Source organism: Sinocyclocheilus rhinocerous, unplaced genomic scaffold, assembly GCF_001515625.1.
Source record: "Sinocyclocheilus rhinocerous isolate Xijiao unplaced genomic scaffold, SAMN03320098_v1.1 scaffold839, whole genome shotgun sequence".
Taxonomy (NCBI): domain Eukaryota; kingdom Metazoa; phylum Chordata; class Actinopteri; order Cypriniformes; family Cyprinidae; genus Sinocyclocheilus; species Sinocyclocheilus rhinocerous.
Genome location: NW_015652287.1, coordinates 1834135 through 1840381, shown reverse-complemented (window position 1 = coordinate 1840381; position 6247 = coordinate 1834135). Strand labels below are relative to the sequence as shown.

General features: G+C 34.0%; 1 pseudogene; it reads left to right on the top strand.

Moving 5' to 3' along the window:
* Nucleotides 1-5902, top strand: part of LOC107714415 (sal-like protein 3) — a 42360-nt pseudogene extending 36458 nt beyond the window's left edge.
* Nucleotides 5903-6247: the final 345 nt, after the last annotated feature.

Genomic DNA, 6247 nt, shown 5'->3' with positions numbered 1-6247 from the left:
TACGTAAAATGTGGTTCTATAAAACGTACATTTACTTACGTTTTTACAGGCACTAAAACGTACAAAACTGACGTATTGATGACACCTAAAAATGAATCCTTGAATATATTGAAATCGCGGCAATAATCTTATTATTATTGTTCTTTTTAGTTGTCATATCAATTACTTTGTTTTCAATTGCATTATTAAATTGTTTACTCGTTTACTTAATATGAAATGATAACATTTTGTTCTGTTCTGTGTGATTTCTGCTGTCAGCTCGTTTCCAAGAATAGGCCTACATAATGTTAATCAAGACTTCACTTTAAACCCTTAAAATAAATAACATTTCTGCAATCGTTTAACCTTTACTTGTCATGTAATGTTTACTTTGTTGCCATGGGCCACAAAAGGCATTTTCTCGGACATGCTGTGACTGACAATAGAACTATAAAATACACCAAAAACGCAACATAATTACGAAATGAAACAATTTTATTTGTGCGCTGTAATCAAAATATTCCGAATCCATACGACTGCGAGGAACAGACCCAAATCCTTTATTCGGCGATTCATCTCCATCCTGAGCAGCGCGTCTAACGACCGTAAGCATCAAAACCCACGCTGACTGACAGTCTTTACAGTGTTGCCAACTAATTTTCAACTAATTTTCAAGTTGCCAAAGGAAGGTCGATTTGTTGCTAAATGATGTTGTGATGTCATTGCGCGATGACGACATTACGTAATCACGACACAAAATTGTCACTATTTTAAATCACAGAAAAAAAAAAATGTATATGTTAATTTAGATTTGTTCGTAAAATAATATAAATTCATAATATAATATGTGTGGCACCAGTGTAATATACAGTAAATAAATCAATAATTCCACTGCTCTGTTGTCTCCTCTGAGGCTGGGACTCTAAATAGTGTTCTGTGCTCATCAGTGCAGCCAAAGACAGAACAGTTAGCATGTTTTGCTCAAACTTTCGTCATGGCATTAGAGCTGGTACACCTTTGTCGCTTGCGAAATGAAATGACGGCGCCGTGAGTGGAAATGTACAGATTAAGGGGTGGTAATATTATAATGAGATCCCTTTTGCAACGTCACTAGGGGAGTGAAATCAGACGCGCTCGTTTTTTCAGACGCTTGCTGAAAAAGGCTTAAAACAAAGTTGCTGGGTTAATCTTTTCATGTTTCCTTGGTTGGTAGACCTGGCACCGGGGACCTGACTATAGCACTTAAAACCTGGAAAAGTCATATTTTCATGATATGTCACCTTTAAATGTTTTTTTTTTTTCACTTGTTTGCACACATGAAGTATCATTAACTTAAATTGATATTTGAATATATGACAAGCCCCCTCTCCCAGATATTTTGAGCAGTAGGATTATGTAATATAAAAGTATTAAATATAAAATATAATTATATAAGTTAAAATTACAAAATAAACATTCACCAATCAGTGCTTTTTACTTTTAATACTTAAAGCTGAAGTCCGTAAGTTTTGTCTCTTTGTTGGCAGTTTGTCGCCGTCTGTTTGAAACCTGCAATTATTATTTGTGGAATTATTATCTTAACATGGCTTGTGCATCGGCATGGCTCCTCAGTGTGGATGAATCTTAATATTTTGAGGAGTATGTGGCGGCTGTCAGTCACCACACCAGTGTGGATACTGTACTTCGGAATTACAGATTCTATGTCTTGGAAATATGACCCAAATACAAAGTTTAACCAGAAAATGTCATCTGAAAAAGTAAGTAACATGTCTGCCACTTTTGTTCTGACCAACTGAAAAAAAAGAAAAGAAAAAACATTACATTGCATCATTAATGGCCATTAAATCTAATGATCTCTTAGCTAATATCACATCAAACTATGCAAATTATTATTATTGTTATACTTTGTTCTCAAACTGTTAATATGGTTACACTTTATTTTGATAGTCAACTTTAGACATTCTACTAACTATAAGTAACTTTGCAACTACGTCAACTAATTCTCATTAATTTGCAACTATGTTGTGAACCCATCAAAATAAAGTGTTAGAAGATATTAAGCAGACAGTCTAATAATACTCTAATGAATGCTAGTTGACATGTAATTGCAAAGGTACTTACTGTTAGAATGTCTAAAGTGGACTATCAAAATAAAGTGTTACTGTTAATATTAACAACATCAGCATTACATGTCTATATGTATTTAGCAGGAGCGTTGCTAGGGTTTGGAGAGATAAGGGGCTTAGCCCCAGTAAAAAAAAAAAAAAAAAACTGCCATATTTTATTTAAAATACATTTATTTCATACTAGGTAAAATTTGAATCCATTATCATATGTATTGACATATCACTGATAGGCCTATACAATTATAATTTAACTTCATTTGGAGTATTTTGTTATTGCACAATGCATATTTCTTAATATTATGCCTAATATGTGTTTTAATATCACTATTATCTCTGTATAATATTGGTCTTTAAATGCAATATATTTAAAGTGTATCTGAAGTATACTTGCAATAGTTCGACTTTAGCACAATCAAATATACTGTACATCTTTAGTTGGACTTTAGCACTACTTCCACATAATTATTTACATTAAATCATATTTAAATTAAATTAAATTAAATTGCATTAAGCACAAAATTAGTTGTTTTGATTTAGCAGACTTTAAGTATACCAGTTTAGTATACAAAAAATACAATTGCAGGGTATTATTATTAAGCACATAAATATGTAAATGTATTTGTAGAATTCTTAGCACAAAATAAATGTATATGTTCTGGGTGCTGAACCTCACTGACCACATATTTGATGTTTTATCTGAAATTAAAGTAATTTATTTGTTTACAATACATGTGGATAAACTAGAGCAACTAGAGCTGCTCGATTCTGGATAAACTGAGAATGGAGAATAACAATTTTATTTTTAAAATATATATAATTTTTTTCCCACCATGACTCTAAAAAAAAAAAAAAAAACAGACAACTAAACAAAATAACATTTAATTTACTAGAGTTTCAAGAAAAAATTGCTGCAGTCTATTTATAAAATATATTCAGTATTCAACAAACTGTAAAAAAAAATAAAAATAATAATAATAAGTTGAACAAATGATTCAATTCACTTGTTTCATTCCTGAATGAATCAATCAAATGTTTTTTTTTTTAATGAATCTCTTTTTAAGTCACTTTTCTCCTCTCCACCTGCTGGTGTTACGTTGTAATTGATACGATCTTAATTTGAAGCGTCTAGTCACTTTCAAAACGGAGATTTATTCTATTTTGATCGCTATATCTGAACTATAAACTTTTATTCCAGTACATCTGTGATTATTTGAATGTTTGTAACACAGAAATAGCGATACAAAAGACTGTATAAAGATGTTTTATATACATTAACTGTTCTCTCTGGTCAGCAGCAGTGTGAATGCAGATTTGAATGTTATAGTGTGATTCAAGGGTTTAATAGACATAGCGTAGCAGAATCCTGTCATTTATTAACAAGATTGCGAGAGTGATTGAATCTGTTCGCGATCTGGCTATATATTTAAATATCCAAAAAATCAAAGGAGGGTTTCAAAGCTTGTTTAGTTAAATGAACACTTATGGTAAGCGGTAATCTACTGCTTTTCATCACGGACAGTTGTATTTATAGTATCTGAAGAACAAATAAAAATTTATAAAACATTTTATTTGTGAAGTGAATGGTCCATCTTCAAAAACATCAGGGGCTTAAGCCCCCAAAGCCCCCCCCACACTGGCATTTAGTGTGTATTAGCATTACCTGTAGACTACTGGTGACTACGGGTGAATCTCCTGTTGTCAATGATGATTGCCGTCTGGAAATTTTTGGATTACAATACGCCATCAAAATGATAAATTTAATTATTCCAGCTGTTTGGAGAAAAGGCTATGAATGATCCGCCACCTGCATCGTCATATGCGATATAGCCTACTAGCTGGGACACCATCTTTATGTATAGACGTGATGTAATGACGGAAAGATGAACAAGCTCATATTTCCTGCAAAAAACTTCCTGTACCACTCAGATTAGAACACATTATTACAAGCTTACCATTGTGAATCAGGCCAGGGTAAGGAGATCACTGGCTGGTTACTTGGTCAAAAATTGATTTTGGATAATTTTTAAGCAAAAAAAAAAAGTTATGGACTGCAGCTTTAAGTACATTAAACATCAAATACTTTTGTACTTTTACTTGAGTAATATTTTATTAGGGTATCTGTATTTTGCTCAAGTACCTGATTTGTGTGTTTCGTCCACCACTGGTTGTTTACAACAAATAGAATATCTCACTAGATAAACAGCAATATGACGTTCTGTCATGAAACTCTAGATGGCACAGGTAGAGAGGTTCTAACTCAGAAACCCTTCATCTTCTCCAGCTCCACCTGTATATATCTGCTACAGGGTAATTTCACATATGTTATTATACACAGGGGTTATTTCATATATGTTATATGTGCAGCAGCAGTATTTCCATGCTCACAGGAGCATGTCTGTGCTAAAACACTTTTAACAATGCTTTAGCATATTGACAGAGGGTGGACCTGCACCTAGAAACGACAACAACACAGCCCTTCACTATCAGCAGAGACCACAATGAGACAAGCTCTAGGGCTAGGGACAAATGCTCAGCAAAGACCTTGACAACTACACAAGCCCTCGGCACAGATCCCTACATCTAGCTGTGAACATGTCATGCCTGGACAAGCTGGGACCAAAATGCAGTTTTTATCAAGAGGGATGGTTATCGTCAGTGGCGTTCACATTGAGATACATTGAGTACATTGAAATAACTGAATAATATTGCTGCCTTTTGCATAACTTGCTTATAGCTGATTGATTAACTTCATACTGTGATTGATATGAACTTCAGCTAAATAATTACACTATTTTCTTTTAGAGCTGCTTAAGAGGAGAAACTGAACAACTGAGAACCTGAAACTCCCCATAGCATGAGTTTCCATAATTGATTCTGCTATTTCCTGTTTATCTCTGTGAAGCTGCTTCGACACAATCTGTATTGTATAAAGCGCTATAGAAATAAAGGTGACTTGACATGAAACTTTGCATGTCATTGTAACCATTCTCTAACAATATCATACTAATTTTGTAATGCTACCTATTGATAAAAAGTTATAAACAACTGTATTAAGCTATAAGCAGTTTTAGTTATGGCTTAAAGTCATAATTGGGGATACTATGTCCTATTACAATTTCTTTTAACAGATCTGCCACTAAGGTGCTTGGCCCTGTAATTGCATTTTGCATCTATATTGTTACTAATTTTACTAGTTACTAACTTCAAATGAGATAAAATGTACTAAAGCAAGTTTTCAGTTATATGTATTTGATGTACATTTATAAAGCAGACTAATATTATAAAAGTATATAAGAAATGCATATAAATAAAGACTGTTTATTTATTTGTGATGCACATAAACTGAACTAGCATTCTCATTTCAGGTCCACATGGGGACCCACATGTGGAACAATGCCCCAGCCCGGCGGGGAAGACGACTGTCAGTGGATAATCCGATGGCTCTCCTAGGGGGAGATACCATTAAATTCAATGAAATCTTTCAGAAGGATCTTGCAGCACGAGCAATCAACATAGACCCAGGCTTTTGGAATCAGTATGCTGTAGCCATTACCAATGGACTAGCAATGAAAAACAATGAAATCTCTGTCATTCAGAATGGAGGCGTTCCATCCATTCCCATTAGTCTAAGTGGTAGTGGCATTCCTGCTGTAGGAGGAATGTCAGGAGGGATGGAGAGGTCTTGCACTGGGAGCAGCCCTCCACTGACGGAACTTGGGAAGACTAACCTGGAAATGAGAACTGGACATCCCTTCTCCAGATTCAGGGACGAGGACAATGAAATCAGGATTAAATGATGATGTACAGTTAGAAAAGGATACAGAAAAAAGGTTAATGAATTAATAAAAAAATAGAAAGAGTAATACTTAATCCAGGTTGAAGTATGTTATTATATTGTACAAATTAAGTCTCATATGCTGTTTAGATTTGGAACTCTAGTATTTAGTGTTCTTCAGTCCTTCTATACATTCAGTAAACAAACATTTGTCTTGACAGGTTTGCATGGTGCTTACTGGTTTATATCAGTGTTTCTTTCTTCAGTGGTATTACCCTCTGAACTATATATGTTTCAGCCGACATGGGCAAAAAAAAGAAGATCTATTTCTTTGTGGATAGATAATAGTTGCTCGTGGTTCATGAAG